The 27206-nt window shown below is 33.8% G+C and overlaps 1 long non-coding RNA gene across 17 annotated transcripts; it reads left to right on the top strand.

Annotated features, from left to right (window-relative positions):
- Positions 1 to 325: 325 nt before the first annotated feature.
- On the top strand, positions 326 to 27206 carry LOC110008290 (uncharacterized). 17 transcript variants are annotated; one of them, XR_016047642.1, is made up of 9 exons: positions 326 to 662; positions 792 to 870; positions 996 to 1163; positions 2266 to 2359; positions 3448 to 3521; positions 9300 to 9433; positions 11433 to 11557; positions 25758 to 25898; positions 26526 to 27206. It is a non-coding gene; the product is annotated as an uncharacterized LOC110008290 (long non-coding RNA). The 17 variants fall into 17 exon arrangements; XR_016047647.1 differs by lacking the exon at positions 3448 to 3521 and having other exon boundaries at positions 574 to 662; positions 26516 to 27206; XR_016047639.1 differs by lacking the exon at positions 26526 to 27206 and having other exon boundaries at positions 574 to 662; positions 25758 to 26067.

Here is a 27206-nt window from a genome sequence, read left to right as displayed (position 1 = left end):
TGTTGGTCTGTAGGGAATCTTATTTTGTGAAAATTGAGGCCATAAATCAACCTTCGATTATTGCTAGAATGACGTAGGCGACCCAGTCAACAACACGTTCATCACATTCCGTCTCAGCCGCCCCAGCTGGGATGAAAATGAAAGCATTGTGCACAATATGAAATCTGCTTTAGGGTTTGGCCCCAAATGGGAAAAGGAGTTTTTCCTGAAATGAAATGCTAAAATCAAGTTGGATTGAAAAAGAAGTTATTTTCACAATGATTTGCTAAAAAACTTATTCTTATTGCAATATATTAGTATCCAAAATCATCTATAAAAAAGGCCCATTGCAGGGTAGAAGTTGTAGCGTTTTGTACATAGTAGAAGCTTGTCACTCACATATTTTGACATAGAAATAGAGGGAGAACCATTTCAAAAAGAGAGATAGATAAAAGTGTAGAGAGAGAGAGCATGGATGAAGCTGTTATTGTCACAGGAGAGATGATACTGGTTGATATAGATTACTTGTTCTAAACAACCAGTATCATCTCGCTGTGACAACAAATCTTTTCAATCCTCTCAACCATCATCATCATTGTCAAAGCCGTATCGCAACAAATTGGGGTCGGCCCCTTCGATCCTCTCAATGTTGTGTATTGTTTCTCCAGGCCAAATCAATATTGGTAAAAACAGCAAAGTACTTTAGCTCTTTTTACAAGCTCTTTATGGTGGTATTTTCATTTTCGGAAAGAAGAAAAAGGTGGTACAAGAGAAACTATTTTTATCTGTAATTTCTTCTTTGCGTAGTTCAGCAGTTGGAAACGAAATTGAGATGTAGCGCTGCTAAACGCTGTGAAATCCAATGCGCAACAGCAAATCTCTTCGCCTCATGTATACTTAATTGTTAATTGATGGATATCTTTTTCTCAACCCAAAGTATTCAACTTGAATCTCAATTAGATTAACCACTTTTGTGTTGGTTTAACTGATTTGTGAATGTATATTTTGGTATGCAGGATTAGTGCAGTGGCTAGCTTGGACCTTAGGTCGATATCCCTGCATCCTAATTTCGACAGGGGTCAAGACTCCTGATAATTTGTATGTCATCATTCAATGATGAACTAATCTTCCAATGCAAAGAAAATGAATTGAGCGCCCAGCCATCCGATGACAACAGCCAATGGGTAGGTTCTATCGTTCCTCTGATCTCTCGAAGTCTGTCTGAATTTCATTGTGCTTGATGAATATGCTTCCTGCTGTCATTCCACCCCGCAAAGTAGCTTCAAATGGGGGACGTGATCATCTGAGGTATAAGAGAATTGGAGTGAACCAAGAAACAAAGTTTTATGGAGAAAGGATTCTTAAATTCTTTGATGCTGTGGGTCAAAACACAGATTTTCAGAGAAAGGACTGTTAAATTCTTTCAATCAAAATGGTGTAAACCAAGTGTACTTCATGGAGAAGAGTTTACCATGGCTTGCTTAGTTTACCATACCTAAAATGGAGGTGTACGATTGTATCAATGTTGTCACGACGGCCCGATGACCTAACTGGTGAAGGCACCGGTTTAGTTAGATCAGCTGAACCGGACAAGTTCACCTATAGGACTGGTCTAAAAAATTAACTAATTAATTAAAAAAAAAAAAAGAAAAATGGGAAAAAGACAGAAGTTTAATTTATGTTTTTTTTTTCCATTTCTATTTTTCCTTTTTTTATTTTTTGCATTTTCTATTTTTTGTGTATTTCCCATACCAAAAATTGAAAAAATAAAAACATAAAAAAAAAAAAGGATTTCCAAATGTATTTGTATTTACTTTTTTGTATTTCGTTTTTGGTTTAACTTGTAATGACTTTTACAAAACAAAAACTAAAAGAGAATTGCGATTTTGGAAAGAAGAAATTTATTTATTTTCTTCTTTTTATTCTGCATTTTATTTAGGTTCCACTTTCTAGCCCCTTACGAATTATGACATTAAAAGTTAAAATTATATGTGTAAAATAAAACAACCCAAAAACATTAGGGATTTTCCTATTTTTCTGTATTTTTGGGTCATATTTTCTAGGGCCTTTGCAAATTGTAAAAGCCCTTCAAAATAACCTAAAATTAAAACCAAAGATAAAAATGCAATACCAAACAACAAAAACCTAATTCTTAATTATCCATTTTCATATTTTCTAAACCCTAAAGTACTAAATATTAAAATTACTAAAAAAAAGTTCTCAAAAATTACTAAATATTAAAAATAAAAACTAAAATAAATAAAGAAACTAACCTGACTGTTGCAGGTGGCCATAATCTCGCTGGAACTGTCTAGAATCTTGTTTGGGACTACTGTACTGCTTGAGGTTTGACGTTCGAGAGCTTGGGAGAGAGATAAAGGTATGAAAAAAAGAATTTCTTCTCTCTTTCTCTTAATTCTCTTTAAAAGTTCACCTTTAGGTTTTAATTTATGGTTTTACTTTTACCCCTTTTTGTGTTTAAAGGGTGAGAAAGCTCTCTCTTATGACCCTTTTATCTTAAAATTAAAGAAGGGAGCAGAAATTATTTTTTGCCCATATTTGGATCGAATGGTTCACGACTGAACCGGTAGACCGGACAGTCCAATTATTGGGCTAGACAGTTCATAGGTTCAGAGCGGGTTCATGTCCTTGCAAGCAAAAAACACCAGTTCACTGATTGAATTAGCCGGTCCGCTCTGTTTTTCACATCACTGAATTATAGAACTTTGTGATATTAAAAGGAATCTCAAAAACTGTAATCACATGGTAAGGTGCCCAAATGAAAAAGGCATTGTTATGCCATTTTCTCTTTTTTTTTTTGTAACCATCATTTTTGAGGCGATGAAAGAGGGAAGTCAGAGGCAACACCATTGGAATAATTGCAAGATAAAAAAGTTAACCATTTAGTGTAATTGAATTTTGTTAAATCTTGGTCAAGTTAGCAACAGCTGGCAGATTAATTTAATATTTTTTTGTAAAGAATAGGAAAAATTACATTATTCACCATATGCGAAAGATACTCCACATAATAGTTCTCTCATCATTTACACTACTTTTCTTTTTCATCAACCCTGATGTTACTTACAATGGCATTCAAGACGAAATAAAAATAATGAAAGATTTTTCATCTCTCTGCCCTTCTTCTTTTCTCTCTAAACTCTCGTCGCTGAATCTTGCATGGTAATGGTGGTAGAGGCGCCCCTGTGAGGGGCTAAGTGGTCATGTGTGTTGTCTTTTCATATATGTACTAAAAGATGATCAATCAACTTGTTGCTTTGAAGGACCTCGATGAACCTTGGGACGCCGCCCATGCATTTGTTTTCTTGAGCCAGGGCCTTTTTTTAGGGGTGGAGTCATGCATGTTTTTAGTGCTTGGCTCTTGTTGTTGGAGTCCTCATACAAGAATGCGAATGCATGTAACAGAGACACTCATTGGCATAAAATATAGAACACTTTATGTATGTGTAGGACTGTGAAAGAAGAAAGACTCGTAATAAAAGAAAGGGTGCAGTTGGCATATGGATGCATCCGTAGCTGTAGAGGTAAGGTGCCCTTCCAAATTTTATCATGGTATATAATTTCGATGTAAATTGTTATTAAGATTATCTCAAAATCTATTTTTATATCTAATTATAAAATTTTAAATTTCAAAAATAGTTAAAATCAAGTACATCTATAAACATATGAAAATCTTGAAAATGGACAGTGTAGATAATATGCTGTAAAACGCACTATTTTTTAGACTTAAAATCTTTTATTTTTCATGGTCATACATGTCGATGTTGAGGTGATCAATCAAATGGTTTTTCAACATTAAAACTACTTTTTCTGATGGATTTTTGAGGTACATTCATAGCTATAGAAGTAAAGTTGCAACTTTATATAAACTTTTTCTTAAGAGAAAATATTAAGTACAAGATTTAACATGGGGTCACCCTTTCCTGCAAAGTTCCTAAGAGATAGGCAAACAATCCACTAAAACAATGGGGTTACAATGATTTGGTGAAACAAAGTCTTTCTTTCACGAAGCAATCTCCTTCATGGGTTTCCTACTTTAGGAGGCTCCCCTTCTTTTGGACTACAAACCCCTATAACTCTCTTTAAGTGTCTCTTTAATCTCTCTTATGTTTTTTTTTTTTCTAGAGGCTTCTATTCTTTAAAGTTTTTATCTCTAGAGGTTGTCTACTCTTGAGGGTTTCTCTCTTTGAACGAGTTTTCTCTTCCCTTGAATGCCTACAAATGTGCTAACACATATTCATAAGTTGATTAGGGTTGGGTTTAACCTCTCTTCACTCATGCCCCTTCATTTTGGGCAATGCCATAGCAGTCCAACGCCTATTTTAATGTAAATGGGGTCCCTTCCTCATGGAATGGAATGCCTAACAATCTTCCACTCCAATCTCATGAAGGGGAGCTCAGTTTTATATATGCTATTCTGATGATAGCCATCTAGTCATGCTTTTGCAGAACTATTTCTTGTCTCTAGCAGAGGTAATTGTTGACATTATTTGGTACATTCTTGTCAGTATTAACCAGCTCTAGTTGCGATCATTTTGCTCTAGGATATCTTAAATCCAATGGTAAAACACATCACCCTCGAATGTAAACTAGCATTCTTGCTTAATGGGATTGCACTTTAATATACATCTCCTATTCAAGTCTAACTCTTGGACGAATTTCTTTGTCTATAACATCTCTTTGTTGGCTTTTGCAACTATAAAATATGTAGGATTTGTAGTTGAGATGGCCACAGACTTCTTAACTTAGACTATCACGATATAGCTCCCCTAAAAAACTAAACATGTATCCTGATGTTGACTTTCAAGAGTCTATATTTCAAGCTTTTCTGCATCTAGGTAACCCTGTAGCACAACTGTACCTCCTTGAAATATTAAATACACTTTGGATGTTCTTTCGATATAATTGAAATTCCACCTGACTGCTGCTCAATATTCCATGCCATGTTTTGAAATGAATATGCTAACTACGCCAACTCTGTGTACAATATCTAGCCTCATGCACAATATGGAATATATTAAACTTCACATGGTTGATGAATATGGTACGTTCTCCATTTCTTCATTGTACTTTACATTTAAAGTGCTTCGTTGGTACTTAACTTGAAGTAACTCTCATGTGGGGAACCGAAAGGTGTCGTCTTGTTCATGTTGAATATTCCGAGTACTTTTTCAATGCGCTTTTCTTTTGACAAACTTTATTTTCCAACCTTCACGTCACAAGATATCTGTTGGCTATGTGGCCGTTCAAAGCTATAAAGCAAAAAGGCTTTTGCTTAGTGGGAGCTAGAGAGAGAGAATGAATCTGGCTGCTTGACACACTAGGCCCAGATTCATATACCCCGAGTTTTATGGGACATTGAGTGCTTATAGATTGATAGAGTGATATCTCGAGGAGGTGTGAGGGTCACCTTTAAGTCAGGGTTATATTGATTAGAATGCCTCATTGTTGTTGCGATAAGCATGGACTTGGAGAATCCAATTGAGTATAATAGAATCCGAGTATTTAAAAGAGTATTCGGCCTATAAGGAATAGTCAGCTCATGGGGCATAAACCACGTATCCTGATGTAAGACCGTTCCATGGCATGTGCACCCACAGTTGTATAAGGAAGTCACTCTTTTATAGTATTATCCGACTTAGAGGAGCTAGTGTACATGTGCTTTGAGATGACCCTTGTATTAGAGTAACAACATGTCCCACAGGGGTGTATCAGTATTCCATTGAACCCCCGATGATAGAAAGCTCTGGCTTAACGACTTTGATGTGACCAATTATGTATCGTTACCATAAACTATGGAGCATAGGCCCGTTAGGTCGACTTGAGACATCGATAGAACGTTTTTCGGGTTAGCTCAATAAAAGACTCCGACTAGTGTTATAAGTTTAGAGATCTCATTTACCTTTGGCCCAAATTAATCTAAAATTGGTGAGGAAAAAATTTATATGATGAAAAATTGTGAAATAATATTGACAAATCATTTGGAAAATTTTTGAGATTTTTGGATAATTGTTTTGGAATTTTTAAATAATAAAAAATGTGATTTCAAATTTGTTTGACATAAATACTAAATAGGGACATCTTATGGGGACGCCAATTATAACACTAACTTGTTTATTCATTTTAAAGAGAGAGGGAGAGCCCCCTTGACAAAATTGTGGTCACCAATGAGACTATCTTCTTCTTTGGGCTTTCATTTGAAACCCTTTTATGGAGTAGTCCCTCATGTACGTGATCAATCACATACTATTGCTTCACTAAGGTAGTAATTTTTCTACATATAATTCAAGTCCTACCTCATTTTCATTTTCAAAGCTTGTTGTAATTTTTAATTTACAGTAGTTTTTCATTTTTGGTCATAAAAACTTGATATTTGTAGAGTCCTAAAGCAATAGTGTAGTTTATACATATAGTATGTATATAATTGCTTGCTTGCTCATGATTTTAAGTAGTTTCACCTTGATTTTCTTGATCTTATTTTTTTGAAAATTTTACTGAGAATATATAACTGATGAGAGGTTTATTTCATCATATTTGAGCATATAAAATAATCTATTAAGTACTTTTTTTAATGTTGAAAACTTCGTGTGGTCCCTTATAGACCACATGGAGTAGTTTCACTATAACCTCCTTATTTTTTGTAGTTTCTCTTTCAAAATTTGAAGGGTTGTTTTGATACATGTCTCCCTCATGATTTGATCCCCATTAAGTGAAATAAAAGTAATCATTTGCTTCCCATTGGATTGATCTCCTTGAGTTATTACTATCACCCGTGCCTTAGACAATGAGACAAAATTAAGTCCTCAAAAGACCATTTTATGGACCGGGCACAATGTGTTCGAACCATGGATTTCTCCACGTACTTTTGTGTGTTAATTTGATGTATTTACAATTATACATCAAATTTGTGTGTTAATTTTATTAACTCTCACAAATTATTCCAAAATTGGACTTAATGGGAAATAAAACATAAAGCTAAAGGCTTTAAGGTAAAGTGACTATGAACCTAGGTTTGAAGGAGTGAAGGGTGTCAAAAACCCATCCATTGATCTTAGCGAAAAGATATGGATGAGTGACTTGGATAAAATCCTCTTATGTACCATTGATCTATGACATCAACGATCAAAATCAAATCCACCTTTATGATCTAAGTGTAAAAGTAACTTATGACGTCAATTATAACACTAACTTGTTTATTCATTTTAAAGAGAGAGGGAGAGCCCTCATTGACAAAATTGTGGTCACCAATGAGACTATCTTCTTCTTTGAGCTTTCATTTAAAACCCTTCTATGGAGTAGTCCCTCATGTACGTGATCAATCACATACTATTGCTTCACTAAGGTAGTAATTTTTCTTCATATAATTCAATTCCTACCTCATTTTCATTTTCAAAGCTTGTTGTAATTCTTAATTTACTGCAGCTTTCTTCATTTTTTGTCATAAAAACTTGATATTTGTAGAATCCTAAAGCAATAGTGTAGTTTATACATATAGTATGTATATAATAGCCTGCTTGCTCATGATTTTAAGTAGTTTCACCTTGATTTTCTTGATCTTATTTTTTTGAAAATTTTACTGAGAATATATAACTGATGAGAGGTTTATTTCATCATATTTGAGCATATAAAATAATCTATTAAGTTCTTTTTTTAATGTTGAAAACTTCGTGTGGTCCCTTATGGACCACATGGAGTAGTTTTACTATAACCTCTTTCTTTTTTGTAGTTTCTTTTTCAAAATTTGAAGGGCTGTTTTGATACATGTCTCCCTCATGATTTGGTCCCCATTAAGTGAAATAAAAGTAATCATTTGCTTCCCATTGGATTGATCTCTTTGAGCTATTACTATCACCCGTGCCTTAGACACTGAGACAAAATTAAGTCCTGACCAGGCACAACGTGTTCGAACCATGGATTTCTCCACGTATTTTTGTATGTTAATTTGATGTATTTACAATTATAGAGTGATTCATGATTGATTAAATTGAGTCTATTATGTGAATATAGAGATTGTTCTTATAATCATGTAGAACTATGTTTAATACGATGTTATATTGTTTATGTGAATTGAAATTTTATTGGATTATCATGATCAAGTATATGATATGTATGAGACATTGTGATATATGATGCGAATGAAGATGAAATTATAATGTAATTTTGATATAATGAAGAATTTTGAGTACAAGTCATTAAATATGTTGCAGAAATATACATTGTGAGTATTTGGACATTGTATTGAGTTTAATATTTGTAGGCTGGAATATATGTATTATGGATTTGTATTGAGATATTCATGCATTTAAACCTGTAAAATTTTAATACAATGAATTTTTTTTTAAAAGATTGTGTTTCTAGCCCATTGGTGTTATACCACCAACAAATGGTATCATAACAGGGCTCTAATATGGTCCCTTAGTCGTTTTATATTGTGTATAATGTAATTTTTAGATTGCATAAATCTTGATCATGGTTTCCATGATGTATGCGATTTGATTTTGAGAAATGATAATGTCATTGGTATGAGAACTAAATATTTTCCAAAACTGTTGTCTGTATGTGAGAGAAAAGTAGGGCATTCACTACTTTATATAAGACAATATTATTTGGTAGTACTCTGTGTTATTGAGTCTATTTTCATATGGAAAAGGTCTCATGACCATATTATGTATATTTTAGAAGTTATTGACAGTTTATTAAAGTGTGCCAGATTTCTGAGATTATTTTTCACGAACTTTACACTTCTGTGTGTGGTTCTATTGAGTCATCTAATAACAATACAATATATATAGTCAATATATTATGCTCATAGAAAAATGAGTCTTGGTTTCAAAAAACCAAGCCTCATGAGTAAATTCCCCATATTTTGAAAGTTATGGTCGTTTGACTACATGGGTGTCATACTATAATTTTTGCTATACATAGCAGACATTGAACCTTTAAGAACCATTATGTTTAACCTACTTTGGTCCATTATTACATAATGATTTCTAATAAAACTTGTATCATTTTGAGTGTTATTTATGTAAGAACAAGTCCCATGATTAATGATAAGTCAATTTAAAATTATGTCCGTTGAAGTGGACAGTGGTCATCCTGAAAAATCAGAAAAACAGTATTTGCTATATCCAATTTGTATGAAGAGAATGGGTGTTTACATTTGTGTAATCCCACAATGAAGTATACGTTGTTGAAAGTCCTTATGATTTCTTAAGGTATTTTAGATCAGTGGGGGAGTTACATAAAGCCTACTGAATCGTGAGTATGAGTTTTAATACCTGATTCCCCGAGTCTTGTTTTAGATCTGAGCTACTCTCGGACAGTGTGTGATGAAGTTGACAACAAGACTAAAGACGCATGTGGATGGATAAGACAAAGTATATAATTACAAAAGAGAGATAAAAAGGGTGAATCTAAATCACAGATCGAAGACAAGGTATTGACACATTATGTCACTTTAAGACCATAAAGTATGACTTCTTTCTACCTTTGTGCATGATTTCAATATATTGATAATTCATTTCTTAAAGAATAACCTTTTTAATTTTTATGATATCTTATGAGTAATTATTGACAGAATATCTTCATGTATTATATAAGTTTAATGATTAGAAGGCTTGGACTCATCACATAAGCTGTAAACTTGAATTAGGCCGATATTTACATATTGAGATTTTGAATGCTTGTGTCAACTCTTATATGAGCTTAAGACATATATCATATACCTTGATTTTAGATTTATAATCTTTGATTCAAAATACCGATCCTATGAACATGGTTAATTCAAGATATATGGCATGTGTAAGTATTGTATTTACGATTGTTTGAAAATTATGTGACATGTAGAATGTTTATTATTTGTTCATAAGATGTATCATGAATATGACATTAGCATTGACTAGTCTTTATGGTGCCTCAAGCTATACGCTTCATTATTTTGAGTTTTCCAATATGATGAGATAATGTGATATATTATATTCTCATTCTGTGAGTACTTAGTGATGTATGATCCCAACATATTTGAATAAGTGAACGTGGTATATGTTATGAAAGGTATATGAGGTTTGTCACATCGCAGTTAAGGCTCGATAATCATGGAAAATGGATTTTTCATATGTGAGATAAGTCTTTCCTTAGAAGATACATATTTTCATTCTTTTGGAAATTGAGATCAATCGAACCAAAATGTAGCTTGAGTCTGGATTGTAATAATTAAGGAAATGAGATGAAAGAGATTTAACCTTAAATGCTTTTTCTTCTGAAAGAGGATTTCTATATTTAAAATGTTTTAACATAAGCGGATGTTAGAAACCATAAAGGGGATTCCACCCCATTTTGTTTATGTATTGTCTTTCCATTAAAAAGTTATGACTATGCTAAAGTTCATGCTCCTTCCATTTGGGAAAATTGCCCTTAAAGACGTTCTTTTAACGTTATGGTACGACCATATAACTGTGTATCATTATATTTTGGAGTATCTCATAGTCATCAATCTTTGAATAAAGTTCTTTTGGAAACCTTTGAAGTTTTACTTAAGAGTAAATTGCTTTCCAAGACATAAATTCAAGTTATTTTGAAAGACAACCTTGTTAGTTTTAGCAGGAGCATCTTTAGTAAGTCTAAGTAGTAAAACCATCCTTAAAGAGATAATCTTGATATTGATTTTGAAAAAACTTATATCTAAAATCAATTTCACTTATGAAAACTTGGAATATGCATTCAATATGAATAATTTGTAAATAAAAGCCGAAAAGAGTGTTTGATCTCTTATTTGAAATTAATCATTTTATGAGCCCATGGGCCTTCTTCTTTCGCTGCATTATAAGTATTATTGTTTGCATTTAGTGCCACATTGAGAAGTCTTAAGTCACTTAAAGACATGCCACTTGTAAGAGTTGTAAGGCATCTTTTTTATAAACTATTGAAATTTCAATGATTAATTGTGTGACATTATGGTAATAAATCCTCACTTGTCCATACATGCATTCCATGCCATGATGATCATATGTATTCACTTTCACATGGATGATTCACTTGAATGTCTCTACCGATCTCTTTAAGGCTAGTAGGCCTTTTAGTAGAGCATGCATAACCACTTGAAAATGTTTTTAATAGCATGTGAAACCTTATGCAGTGCCGCATATTTATATGTGGATTATGATATGATCATGTGATGATAAGGACACCTCATTTTGTGGGCTATTCACACTAATAGTGACTATCTATGCATGGACTATATGCATATGACCTAATGCAATTGGTTGTTTACCCTAAGATAATTTGTGAGATTAAATGTGAGAGAAATCCAATAAACTTTGATAAGTCCCACATTACATGAGATATTGCCCTAATTGATTCGAATTGATAATGTGCTTGGTTACTCAGACATGTATAATTGAACCTCTTTTGATCTTGGGATTGGATCTAATGAATAGGTTCATGATGACACCTGCTAGCCATCTAATCCGAATGTAATATCAACAAGAGATTGAATGTATTGAATGGTGAAATGCTTGAAAGTTCAAGTACTACTCCCACACATTGGTTTTGAATGGACAAGGTACTAGTCCGTAACTAATGAAACTTTGAGAACATTGCATGAGATTAAAGTGTGATTTTAATAAGCATTTGTTCGAGAACAAATATGTATCACTTGAGAATTGATAGGAGCATAGAATTGTGAACATTTGAGCACATGAATAAATGTTGAGAGAGCAAGTAAGAAGATAGATGTAAACATATATGTCAATCTTTATGAGCATACATTGTCATAAACATGTACATGAAAATATGTATAAAAGTGATTAGGAAACTTGAGAATATATAGGAGATACATGAGATTGATGATGGGAAGACTATAGCACATAACATATGTCTTTTCAATCATTCTGCCCATCCAAGTATTGTACTCTTTGCCATGCCATACGTTCTTATAGTTCTTTTCCTTTAGGGGTACCCATTATATTTGTAGAATCTATGATTGTTGAAAATGAGGATTACTCTTGCATTAGTACCAATTAGATTAGTATGTGAGGCATTGACATGAGTAAGATGACACTGAATAACATGATATTTAAATTGTGATTTGTGGTTTATGTGACATGCATCAAACATAAAAAAGAGTTCATGACAATTCTCTTGCAAGTAACACACTTGCTTTTATTGTTTCTTGACTATTGATAGTGCTATTGGACCATGCTGATTGATTATGTTTATGGAGCATACAATGGTTTATTGTTGTGCATGATGTGAGATTGAGAAAGTTAACTTGGTTATTTATACTTCTTCCTAACTTGATATGAGTATTGCTTTTATGGTTGAGAATAGATGCTTAAATTGTTTTATTATGTATAAGAATGAAAAAGAAAATCGCTTCTAAGGCCTCAAAAGGCCAAGTGGGAGAATGTTGGCTATGTGGCCTTTCAAGGTCATAAAGCCAATAGTCTTTCTCTTAGTGGGAGCTAGAGATAGAGACTGAATCTAGGTGCTTGACGTACTAGGCCCCAGATTCTTATAACCCGAGTTTTATGAGGCATTGACAACATGCATTTTGAAAGAGTAATCTCTCGGGGAGGTGTGAGGGTCACCTCCGAGTCAAGACTATTGATTAGAATGCCTCATAATTGTTACGATAAGCCAGAGCTTGGAGAATCTAATTGAGTATAATAGAACTTCAGTATTTAAAAGAGTATTTACCCTGTATGAAACGGTTACCTTATGGGAAATAAGCTCATATCCTGACACGAGACTGTTCCTTACCATGTGCACCCACATTCGTATGGGGAAGCCACTCTTCTGTAGTATTATCCGACTTAGATGAGCTAGTGCAGATGTGCTTTGAGAGGATCCTTATATTAGAGTAACAACATATCCTACAGGGCTGCACTGATAATCTATTGAACCCCCGATGACAGGAAGCTCTGGCTCAACGACTTTGATATGATCAATATGTGTCACTACCATAGACTATGAAACATAGATCCGTTGGATCGACTTGAGACACCGGTGGAACATCATTTGGGTTGGCCCAATGGAAGGCTCCGGCTAGTGTTATTAGTCTAGATATGTCATCTACCTTTAGCCCAAAATAATCTAAAATTGATGAGAAAATATTTTATATTGATGAGAAATTGTGTAATAATATTGACAAAATATTTGGAGAATTATTGGGATTTGTTTGAGATTTTTTAAAAAATTTTAAATAATATAAAATGTGATTTTCAATTTGTTTGACATGAATACCAAATTAGGATATCTTATGGGGATGCCACATGGATCCCAAGTGGCTATAAGGTTGCCACGTGGCACTCCCACCTCCCTACTCGTGGATGACATCATGCTGATGTCATATCCACATGAGAACCTATTTTATCATTAGTTCTTTTGGAGGTATTGTGTTATAACATGTTATCTTGTTATTTAAAGTGTTATATAATTTTATGATTTAAGTTTGATTCGAGTCACATGTCTATTTTTGCTTACATGTGCCATTATTTTTGGCATGTGTGAAGTCGTGAGATTTTAAGAATTAATTTGATTTATGTTATTATCTACATATGATTTTGTGGCATGTGGGTATATCTTATGTGGCACCACCTTATGGGCTTGACCCATATGAAACTTTAGTGTTGTGAAAATCCTATTAGTGGTGTCATAAGATATTTTATTTACATTTGTGGATGTCCCATATTACCTTTATGTCCATGTTCTTATCTTTTATTGACTCTCACAAATTAATCAAAAACCATGGGCATAAGTGTAGACATGAATTTAGATGTAATGGGCTATAAAACATTGAGCTAAGGGCTTTAGGTAAAATAATTATAAACATAGGTTTTAAGGAGTGAATGATGTTAAAAGCTCATCCATTGATCTTGGTAATAAGATATGAATGAGTGACTTGAATAAAAGACTCTCATGTATCATTGATCTAAGGCATCAAGGATCGAGATCAAATCCACCTCTATGATCTAAGTATAAAAGTAACTTATGAGATCAATTATAACCCTAACTTATGTATTCACTTTAAAGAGAGAGAGATCCCCCTTGACAATAACGTAGCCACCCATAAAACTATCTCCATCCTTGAGCTTTCATTTGAAACCATTCTATTGATTCATTAAAGTATTGATTTTTCTTCCTATAATTCAATTCCTACCTCATTTTCATTATCAAAGCTTACCGTAATTCTTAATTTACAGTATCTTTCTTCATTTTGGGTCATGAAAACTTGATATTTGTAGAGTCTCAAAGCAATAGTATACTCTATACACATAGTATGTGTACGCTAGCTTGCTTACTCATGATCATGAGTAGTTTCACCTTTAATCTTATTTTTCTGGAATTTTTACTGAGGATAGGCAACTGATGAGATGTTTATTTCTTCATATTTGAGCATATAACATAGTCCCTTGAGTTCATTTTTTAATGTTGAAAAGTTCGTATGGTCCCTTATGGACCACATGGAGTAGTTTCACTGTAACTTCTTTATTTTTTGTAGCCTCTCTCAAACTTTGAGTGGCTGTTTTGATACATGTCTCCCTCATAATTTGATCCCCATTAAGTGAAATAAAAATGATTATTTTCTTTTTATTAGATTGATCTCCTTGAATTATTATATCACATGTGCTTTAGACAATGGGACAAAATTAAGTCGTCAAAAAGCTCTTTTTTGGCCCGAGTATAAGGGGATTGAACCATGGCTTTCTCCATTTTATGTTTGCATATTAATTTGATATATTTACAGTTATTGAGGGATTCATGATTAATTAAATTGAGTATGTTATGGTTGAGTATTGAGATTGTTCTTATAATCATATAGTATGAGCTTTAATGCGATGTTATATTGTTTATGTGAATTAAAATCTCATTGGATTATCATAATCAAGTGTATGATGTGTATGAGACATCGTAATATATGATAAGGATGAAGAATGCAGACGGATAATTTTGATATAACGATGAATGTTGGGTACAAATCATGTAATATATTGTAGAGATGTACATTGTGAGTATTTGGATATTGTATTGAGTTTAATTATATTTTTTAATAAGGGATTTGTAAGGGACCTATTAGGGTTGAATTTTTATTATTCCAACGTGTATAAACCATGTTTGTAGGCTAGCATAGATGTATTATAGTTTTGTATTGAGCTATTCATGCATTTAAACCTTAGAGTTTTAATACAATAATTTTTTTTTTTTAAAGATTGTGTTTCTAGCGCATTGGTCTTAAACCACCAATAATATCTTGATTCCCAAGATTTGTTGAGGTAGTTCTAAGTCCTTCATGGCAAAGGCCTTGCTCAACTCTTGTTTCAACATATTGATTTTGTTGACATCTTGACTAACAATTAATATGCCATTAAAATACAGTAAAACGAAAGTTACAACATCGTCATGGAATCCCTTAACAATATACAATGGTCTGAGGATGTTTTCTCGTACTCATGATTGCAAATGAACGAAGCAAAATTTTTATACTACTACCTTGGGGGATTATTTAAATCCATGTAGGTTGTACTTTAGCTTCCAAAACAATTGCTCATTTCCATTCACCTTAAATCCTAATGGCTGCTCCATTTTAATGGTTTCCGCTAAATTACAATGGAGAAAGGACTAATTGCTCAAAATTTACCTTGAAGCTTGCATCTGGGCCTAATAACACTTGAATTGGTGATATTTTCACCACAGGAGAACATATTTTATCAGAACTGATGCCATTCTTTTGCCTGAAGCCCTTCTTAATCAACTTTGTTATATGCCCTTTGTTTTGAGCTATTTTCTTCATTAATTATCTTAAATGCCTACTTGTTATTTAGTTTATTCTTAGCCTTTATCGACTTTACCAAGTCATAGGTGTGTTTCTTATGCAAGAAATCCATCTCTTGCATTGCTTGAACTCCCTCCTCCTAGTATTCGTCAACCTGAGCTTCTTGGTAGCTTATGGATTGCTCCCTTCCTTATACTAGACATACTCTAATGCAAAGTACCTATTTGATGGTCTTAGTGCCATAAATGACATTCTTAGTTCAACTACAGGTTGCTCCCCTTACTTCATATTACACAAAATTGGCCCATCATACTCTTAGGATCTATACTTTTTTAGTTATTTGTTTACTTCCCCGTGTCTTCATCGTGCACATGGTTGGAGGAACTATATTTGGCTTCTCCTCATCTTCAATGGTTAGATCTTCTTGAAAGACCATATCTGTACTCTTGATCACCTTTTTATCCTCAGGGCCCCATTGCCTATAGTTGCTTTATCTGAGAATTGCAAGAAGAAGCATGGGAGTACCTATTCATCCAACTTTGATATTTCTTTCATATATAAGTGAAGAAATGCTTCTTTGCTAAGACCTGTATTCCGTTTTCACTCATGTAATCGAGTCGCCTGTGCCACATGTTAAATGAAGATTATTCCATGGTGACATTGCCTTTCTTTTTTCAGATCTGGCACGTGTATTTTGTCCTTTAGTACTAACTTCATCCTTATATCGGTGTTCACATATACATCTCTTTTTTCCAAAATCTTTGAGGAACCATTGTACCCTATCTTCATCGAGCCAAATTACATAGCAATTTAAGAAGCCAAAAGTATCTATAAATATTTACCTTGCTTCGAGTTTCCTCACTACAGAACTAGAGAGCTAAGGCAAATAAGTATATGTATAAAAGAAGATGTAATATTATGAGCAGTTGAACAAATTTTAAATAACATCCCAAACAATATATTTTGTATAGGGCTTTTTTTATATTTAGGCAATACAACCCTAAAACTATAGGGACACCTTCTAAAACGTAAACCATTGACTTTAGATGCATCCAAATCCTCAAGTTAATCATCCTAGACACACATAAACCTAAGAAACATAGGAAACCATCCGATACACAATTTCGAGACCCTTAACTTTGAAAACAGATACCCTAAAGTCCAAAACCTCATAATATCCTTCAAGAATAAGTATTTTGGGCACCAAATTGGATTTTAAGATTAAAGTAGAGATCATAAACTTTCCAATGGTCCAAGAATCACCCAAACTCAATTCATGATTTGGAAGTTATGATCCAAACAAGTTTGTTTGTAGGAAATTTTATTTTGGTCCCTTTGTGGCAATGCCACCAACGCTCAAGTTGCCACTGTTAATGTTAGTGTCGTACTCATTGACATTAAACCCAAATTTGGCCCAAGTCTTCTAAAAATCCCCTGTTGTGCGTTAATGCTACTAATGCTAACGATATACCTCATGATGCAACTCAAAACCGCTTAAAAATGGTTGACATGCCCTGTCGACCCCCATAAAATGTGATGTTTAGGTCCAAATCAATTACAAAATCAAAGCAGAAGGCATAAGCTTTTCAACAATTCAATAATTATTTGAATACAATGTACGGTTTGGAAGTTGTGGCCTAGGAAATTTTGTTTGCCAAAAACGACGTTTTGGTTCTACGACATGCGCATATGATACCTACAGAAACATTGTCTCCTTGATTAGGACTTGAGGAGGACATGCACATGTGCCGAATAGAAGTCTCTCATATGTTGCATTGTGGTGCACCAAGTCCTTGAGTGATAGAAATCATTTCCTCGTAGGTAGTACATGTAATTCACATTAGCAATTTCAGAATCCTTCCACCTTGTGACAAGCTATGAGGGAGCAAGCATGAGCTTCAATTTTTAATGTGGATGGTGGGTTGTGAAGTATTCATAAGGGAGCATGTTGGGTCGGTCGTCTATTCCTCTTTGATGAATTTTGAAAGATCCCACATCACCTATTTTTGATAAAGAATGAAATTTTATTTTTTAAATTTTTTTAAAAAATTTATAAATTTTTCTTTTAAAAAAAATGGTGGAATTAAATAATTTTTAAAAATGACCAAGGCAGACATGACCATATGAGTATGGCATATGTGAGGCCCAAGTAGTCAATGGTTGTCACTTGAGCCATACATCCCATAAAAAGGCCCATTTGGGGCGTTGCCCTTTATAGAGGGGCCCTTGCTCCAGTGACATCATGAGGAAATCATCGTATAGGGTCTATCCTTTTCTCTCCTCACTTGACATTGTCCTAGGGCGGGATTTTGGTTGTGTTTTGGTCAATTGGTATACTTTTAGAGGGCCGAAATTTGTGAAACATATGATGTGTATTTTATTAATTAATTCCAAGTGGGATATATGTTACAAGATACCTTGAACACATGTAAAATGTACTTAGGATTCCTTGGATACAAGTTGCATACACATTTGAATACATGGAAGTTTCCTCTAGAAAACGACAGGCTCTTCTCTCTGCGCCATCCCATGCACCATTTCTCTCACTTGATGAGTGGCAATGAGATTTCCTCACTCAAAATCCATTGGCGTAAATTTAAATTTTAATGCTCTATGCTTTTTGAAAAGATAGATTATGGGAGAATCAGGGTTAGAAGCCTCCAATGGATAAGGGCATAATATTCACCCTTGATTTATGAAAGTTAGACAATATTTGTATGTTTAATTTGAATCTTCTCTTCATCCCATAGATTATTATGATCAATGACCTATATTGCTTTACGTGAAGAAGAACATTTTAGGACCGTAACTAAACCTTATAACAAATATATATATATATATATATATATATATATATATATATATATAGCAGCCTTGAGCATCCATTTCATTTACTCAAACAAGTAGTGTTATGGTTCCATTGTCCTTTTATTCATGTGTTTATGGTGTAATGTGAGTAAGATTGCCTTTTGAGTCCATGTATTGAAGTTGTGTTTGTATTTGTTATTAAGTTTTGTAATACTTGAGTTGAAATTTTGTCAAAAGTATATTGTCTTAGAAATTGCAATCTCCATTGTGTGAATAAATGGATGAAGTATTGGGGCGTGGTGGCGTGATGTTTTAATGCTTTATTTCAATACTTTGTTTTATGGGTTTTGTTGGAATTTGGTTGGGTGAAATGGGGGCAAGAAATGGTACGATTTCAAAAAATTATATCTCGAACTCTTCTTGTTTTTGGGCACGCAGGAACGCTATCTCAAGACGATATTTGTCCCCCTTCCTTATAGAATTTAATGTGCATGAGAAGGGCAATTCGTCTTCGGGGTACAGGAAAACAGATTGGTATTTTTCAATCTTCTTAAGCTCTATGCACATGAGCATGGAACTCATAAAATAGACACCAGAGTCTTGATAGTTTAGAGGAAAAAAGAGACAAAATCAATTAGAGAGAGAGAGAGTTAACCCACTGGTTTTTCTCCCTGGAATTGTAGAGAATGATATGTTGTTGAGAGGCTCAAAAGTTGTTCTAAGTGTGCATCTCGTATAGGATAGAGGCCCCATTATATAGAGTTATAAGGTAGTTGCTCATTTACTGTAGTGGTGGTTACAGGCACCACTAACTACAAGTTACATAAACCCCTTAACTCACTTATAATGATAGTTACATGAACCATCAACGGTTACAAGTTACATGTATTTTAACTCTCTTGATGACTTTTGTTATAGCCTCCTTTTGCCTCCATCTCATCAACGGCTAGAGGATCATTGAATGTCTCATTCGCATCAATGGCTAGTACGAGTGTGCAAAGTGCAAAATGCGTCATTCAACACCCTTGCACCCACGCCCTCACACGCACATGAGCATCGCACTCTTTGTGTACTCCGCACATGCACATTCTATCTCCTTTGTAGTTAGAGTATATTGCATGAGAATGTGTACTCTTAAATACAATTCAAGAAACACTCTCCTCTTCAATGTGGGATTTAAACCAATATCTTTCTCTCTACAAAAGAAATTTAGGAAAGAACAATAATACCAAAGTTGTTAATTTGAAATACACTAAAGCATTTTTTTTTAAAAAAAATACTAACGATTTCCTCCATTATTTCAAAATAACAAAACAAACATATGAAACATATTATTTGCATACCATGAAAGTATCTTTTGATTTGAACTTTCACTTAGAGTGTACATTACAAAATCCATCAAGTATCGTAGTAGCATATAACTTTGAACCAAGTTGCTTATATATCAGACCGGCAGTATAACTCACAAACAATATTCAACTCTGGTGTCTTAATAGCGGCCAATACGTTTTCGGCCTTGTGTTTATATCCCGATTTCATAAGTGCTCTAGAGACGAGTCCATCTCACAAGAAGTGGCATCACTTCTACACTTATATAGGTGTGTCTATCAAAAGTGTCCATGTATATAAAATAGACCGACTTATAAATATTGTCCATAAACAACATTAAGAGCATAGCTCATCCGACTAACATAGAGGTCCTCACTAGACTTTCCACCGTATGGATTTTCTATGAATGGTGATTTTTATATTTTGTCATCTAGTGACTAAACTAACCACATGTACAATTTATTTTACCATATTGAACATAGAGTTTTGAGGTTACAAAAGACTAAGTTGGGTTCCCACTGTAGATGATTACTCAATGGACTCTAGCCCATTCGATTTGACAGCTTACTAATGTCCCTTACAAGGCATTTAGTTAAATGATCATCCAAATTTTTCTTTGATCTTAGATATTATACACTAATCACTCCATCCCCAATTAGTATTTTAATTGAGCTATGTCTTCTCGCAATATGTAGATTTTCCATTATATAGATTATTATAAGCGATCGCAATAGTAGCTTGATTATCATAATATATTGTACTGGCAAAGTCTAAAACAATAATTTCATACTCCATAGTAGAGTGTGAAATGCACGTTTTTTTATTTGACCCCATGATATCGCATCACACGCTAATGTAAATATCCATCCGGATGTTGATAGTGAATTTTAGATTTCAATATTCCAATTAGCATCACTATACCCTTCCAACATTCCGGGATAACTCACATATTTTAGGTCATAATTGATAGTTTTTTTCAAGTATCTTAATACTCGAGATCTAGCATCCCAATGCTCTTTACTAGGGCCTACTAAGTGCCCATCGTATATGCAATGTTAGGCCTCGTACTAGTCATTGCATACATTAAACTACCAATTACCCTAGCATATTCAAGTTGATATATATATTTTTTATCATTTTTCTTTAACTTAATATGAGGATCTATAGGGGTAGAGACATGCTTACTATCAGTATGTTCAAATTTATTAAGCAATTTTTTAATATACTAAGGTTAAGTCAAGATTAATACTTTTTCTTTTGTCACTATTTTGATACCAAGTATTACATCAGCCTCTCCTAAGTCGTTCATATTAAAGTTAGATGCAATGAACTTTTTAGTTTCCTCCACAATGTTTAGATTAGAACAAAAAATAATCATGTCATCTACATATAAACAAACTATGACACATAAAGAATTTATTTTTTTACTATACACACATTTATCACCATCATTTCTCTTAAAACCAATTGACGTCATCACATTGTCAAATTTCTTTTGTCATTGTTTAGGTGCTTATTTAAGTCCATAAATACAAACTTTATTCTCATAACTTGGCGTTACAAACTCTTCGGGTTGTTCCATATATATTTCTTCATCTAAGTCACCATTTAAGAAAGTAGTTTTTACATCCATTTGATTTATGACTAGATGATTGATAGAGGCTATTGCTAAGAGTAATCTAATGGTAGAAATTATTGCTACTGGTGCATATGAGTCAAAATAGTCGATGCCTTTTTTAATTTAAAACCTTTAGCAACTAATCTTGCTTTATATCTATTAATAAAACCATCAGAACTCATTTTTCTTTTAAAAATCCATTTGCAACCAATGGGTTTAAAACTAGGTAGAAGATCTACTAATTTTGAAGTTTTTGTTAGCTATAATATTATCCATTTCATTATTTATAGCTTCTCTCCAAAAAATTGCATCTTGAGATGCCAAAGATTCATTTAGAGATGTAAGATCTTCCCCCACATTTGAAACTATAGGTAATGAATTCAAATTTTTATTTTGATTAGCCTCAACAAGATAAATATAAAAGTCAGGTCCAAAGTTCTAAGATGGAACACCTCTAATTCTCTTACTTCTTCTTGGTTCTATTATTTCGTAATCATTATTTTCTACATGTTCTTCATCAACATTATGATCATTTTCATGATTATTTTTATTTTGGGTGTTAATTGATTTATTCACTTCCCTTTTACAAGTGAGATTTTAAAAAAATTCAACATCTCTAGATTCCAAAGTTGTGTTAGAAATTAGATCAAAAAATCTATAAGCTTTACTATTTAGATAATATCTCAGAAAAAATGGTTTAGATGTTCTAGGACCCAATTTATTTCTTTTAGGATCTAGAAGTCTAATATATGCTAGACAACCTCTTACTTTGAAAAAATTCGGAGAAGGTTTTTTATCAAACGAAAGCTCGTAATGGGTCTTATCATACTTTTTATATGGAATTCTATTCAAAATAAAGCATGCAGATAATAAAGTTTCACCCCATAAATTTAATGGTACAGAGGAAGAAATAAACATAACATTTACCACTTCAACTAAAGTTCTATTTTTCCTTTCCGCTAGTCCATTTTGTTAAAGGGTATAAGGAGAAGTTACTTGATGAATAATGTCATTATTTTCACAAAATTTATTAAGTCATTTCATAAATATTCTCGTCCTCTATCAATTCTAATAGTTTTGATTTTCCTTGATTTTCAACTTCTGCTTTGAAAACTTTAAATTTTTTAAAAGCCTCGTATTTATGTCTAAGCAAATAAACATAAGAAAATCTAGAAAAAACATCAATAGAGGTAATAAAATATCTTTTACCACCTCTAGTTAAAATGTTATTTAAATCACATACATTGCTATGTATAAGTCCTAGCAATTCACTATTTCTTTCAATTGAATGAAAGGGTTTTCTAGTAATTTTAGCTTGTACACATACTCAACATTTTTCTTTAATTAATTCATCACAATCATAAATTAATCCTAATTTAACTAAAGATTTAATGGAAGCATCATTAACATGTCCTAATCTCCCATACCACACATTACAAAAGGCAACAGTATATACAGAAGACTTATTCATTTCATTAACAAGATCAAACTTAAATATCTCATCACATGAGTATCCCTTGCCAACAAATATACGATTTTTTGTCCAGATGAGTTCGTCAGACCCAATGACCATTTTAAATCCCTTCTTTATCAAGATACATCCTGAAACAAGGTTTCTTCTCATGTCGGGTACGTAATACACATTTTATAAGGTGAATACCTTTCCCAAACTAAATTTTAGTTCCACCGTACCATTTCCAAACATATTTTCTATAGCTTAAGGTCCAAGTTGAACTGAATTAATGTCACCCACTGGTTCAAAAGTCTTAAACATGTCTCGATTGTTAGACACATGAATGGTAGCAATGGTATCAACCCACCATCTATTATATTTATCGATCATATGCACTTCGGTGACCATTGCTACAAATTTTTCTTCAGTGGTCAAGTTCATTTGGTTTCTAAGCCTTTTGAGCCTTTTTTAGTGTCAGTACTCTCTTGAATAGTGTCCCGGTTTTCCATGTACATAACATGTGGCTTTGTTTTTATTATTGTTGACAATAAACTTTTGGATCTTATAATTTTCATTACGGACCATAGAAAAGAAAGGTTTCTTGTTATATGGAGCACTTGATATTTGCTCAACAAGGTTTGCCTTAGAGTAAAAATGAATTGATTCATCTTTCTTTTCCCTAAGTCTATTCTCTTCTTCAATTCGAAGAGATCTTTGAAGTTGAACCAAGTCAAAACCAACTTTCTTATGTTTCATCTTCTTTTGGTACTCACTCAAAGATGGGGTAGCTTATGAATTATTGAGCCTAATAAGAAATATTCATCCAAAGAAATACCACAATCTTTAAGTTCATTGACTACAATCTGTAACTCGTATACTTAAGAGAGAGAATAGGCTTGTTTTCAATTAATTTAAAATCTAAAAAGTTAGATATCAGAAATATTTTGTCACCAGACTCCTTCGTGAAGCACTTGGTTTGAAGTAGTTTCCACAGCTCTATCGTCGGTCCAATGGAGACATAAATGTCATAGATCGAGTCCACCAATGCATTTAGGATATAACCTTTATATATATAGTCATCCTCCATCTGTACCTTGTATGATTGAGTTTGCTCTACGATGGAGCCATCAGATGGTGGCGGTGCATGCATTGCCTCGGTGACTATGTAAGCCACATTGAGAGTGGTAAGCAAAAGAGAATATTTTGCTACCATCTCTTGAAATTCAGCCGGTTGAGATGTTCGAATCGAGTAAAATTGTGATTCATGACTTTCAAAGAAGTTATGACAGTCTCCCTTCTTTCACCCATCAATTATCGTCTTGAATTGTTGGAATTTGGTTGAGTGAAATAGAGATAGAAAATAGTACGATTTCAAAAACTTATATCTCGAACTCTTCCTGTTTTCAGGTACGTAGAAGCGCTTTCTCAAAACGATATTTGTCCCCCTTCGATATAGAATTTGATATGCATAAGAAGGGAACTTTGCCTCGGGATATAGGAAAATAGAGAGGTCTTTTTCAATGTTCCTAAGCACTATACACTCTAACTTGGAACCCACACAATAGACATTAGAGTCTTGAAATTCTAGAGAGAGAAAGAGGCAAAATCGAGTACAGAGAAAGTATGTTAACCCATGGTTTTTCTCACTGAAATTGTAGATAATGGTATGTTGTTGAGAGGCTCAAAAGTTGTTGTAAGTATGCATCTCGTATGGGATAAAAGCCCCATTATATAGAGTTACTGGTTTTTCTCCCTGGAATTATAGAGAATGGTATATTGTTGAGAGGCTCAAAAGTTGTTCTAAGTATCCATCTTGTATGGGATAGAAGCCCCATTATGTAGAGTTATAAGTGGCTGCTCATTTACTATAGTATTTGGTTACATGCACCACCAATAGCTACAAGTTACATGCAGCCCCTTAACTGACTTGTAGTGATGATTAGAGGACCATTGGATATCCCACAAGCATCAACGTGCGAGCATGTGAAGTGTAAAGTATGCCATCAAGCGCCCTTGCGCCCAAGCCCTCACATGTGCACGTGCGCGTCTCACATTTCACGTGCTTTGCACATGCACATCTCTCTCCTTTGTACTTAGAGTATATTACATGGGAATGTATACTCTTGAATACAGCTCAAGAAACTCTCTTCTCTTCAATTTTGCACATATTTCTCTCTTTACAAAAGCAATTTAAGAAAGAACAAGAACACCAAAGTTGTTTTGAAACACACTAAAGCATTTTTCGAACCAAAAATACTAACAGGTTTTGCCTTGGGATATTGTTGGAACGTTTTGTAGGAGGCCATTCTTTGCAAACTTGCCAATGTTGGAGATTGAAAAAATTTAAAGAACCATACCAAGAAGAGATACCCTTAAGGCCTTTGTCCCATACTGGCTAACCATACTTTTTTACAAGCCTTTAAACAAAGTTATGAGATATGGAAAAACTAACAAGATGGTTACAGTTATCAAAATCCTGACCCTGTTGAATTATAACTTCATGACAGGCTAGGCTAATCTAGTGAGGCATTCTATTGGATCGATTTCCTCATATATCATGCTCAGTCTTTTAGTCTCAATATCTTGAACTATGATAACACCTTCACTAGGGACGACTTGCTCACTCACATAATTCCGAGGACCACATTAAACCTGGAATGGCTAATTGGAAAGTGCTCTTAGTGAACCACAGCCACAATATACATATTTTAAACCAGAAAACAAACATAAAGATCGAAAGCAAAGTTTTAATGCGTTCCATGTTGGTGGGCTATTTTCAGGAAGTGTAGGTTGATTTCCTACAAAATATGAATCACTGGTTGCTTGATTTGTACAAATTAACGAGAGAAGGCTTTTCCAACCTGCATGCTACATTGCAAGCATCACTTACATCTACCGTTGCCATGGCTCAGTAACTCCGGGTATGATACACAATTGTCATGGTTCTAGAGTCATATTGCATTAAATTTGCTAAATGTGCTTTAAGCTTGTCCAAGGATCCATTTCATTGAAAGTCAATTCTCATAAGCTTGGTTTTTTCCATGTTAAGTCTGGGCCCATGAAATAAATGACAGTCATATTCTAATTCAAGCTTTTGTGGTTTATTTTTATTCTTTTCTTGACTTGTTGACGGGGTGGGAATAAATCCTTGTCCTTAGGAGTGGGAATTGGGTCGGGTCGACACATGAGATGGGTTGTCCAGATTGGATTTCAGTTTGGATCGAAATTTTAAACTTGATGGGCCATGTCTGGGTCCATTTTGACATTGACCCAATCAGGATTGGGTCTGTGTCCAGCTTAGATCTTTTTTAATCGGGTCAAGTTCGAGTTGGGTGAAACCAACATGATCTTACCTGACCCAACTCAATAAATATATAGATACAAATTAATAATATTAAGTATATAATATAAAAAATATACTATAAATTTTTTATTTGTTTATAAAACTAAATATTTAAATAAAAATAGTCAGTTCAGGTCAGATCCAACATATAACTAATTTGTGTGCTACGGAGCTGTGGTCTTTATGGAAAGAAAGAAATTCACAGGTATTCGAGGGAGTCTCAAATGGTTGAGATGAGATCTCTTGGGGGATGATGAAGTTGATAGTTCTCTGGGCTCAAGCATCATCGTGTTTCAAAAGCTACCCAAAAGAGTTCTTCACTACCAAATTTGTAGTGTTAATCTCACATCAACCACACAAAATGGTTAAATCCTCTCAGTGGATCCCCCTTCAGTTGGCTGGCTAAACTTAAACTTTGATGGCCATGTTAGATCCGAGACTCAAAAAGCTCGTTATAGTGAGATTGTTAGGGATTACCGGGAATATAATCTTCTCCTATTTTGGGGATCTTACCTTTTGTGACATCAGTGAGGCAGAATTGACGGTGGTCAAAAAAGATATCTCTCGGATTCAGAATGATCATAACTGCAGTATTATTGAAGGAGACTCAGCCAATGTTATCAAATGGTGCACCCACCCACCCTCTATTCCTTGGCAATGGACCTCCATTTTGGATGAAATTATATTGGCTATCTCTGCCAAGGAATTCCATTTATGCTACATTAACAGAGAAAAAAATGGCGTTGCTGATGCTCTCGCGAAATTAGCTACTTCCTAAGCCCTCTTCTTTCTCTCTTTCCTTTTTTCTTTCTCTCTTTTCCTATGTTTTTTTTTTTTTTGCCATGAAATTTCTCATTTACTTAATGAAATCCAATTTGACGATAGC

This window comes from Amborella trichopoda, chromosome 13 (genome assembly GCF_054954075.1).
Source record: "Amborella trichopoda isolate Santa Cruz 75 chromosome 13, AtrichopodaSantaCruz75HAP2 v2.0, whole genome shotgun sequence".
Lineage (NCBI taxonomy): Eukaryota > Viridiplantae > Streptophyta > Magnoliopsida > Amborellales > Amborellaceae > Amborella > Amborella trichopoda.
The sequence above is the reverse complement of the archived record's forward strand: the minus strand, read 5'-3'. Positions and strand labels throughout refer to the sequence as shown.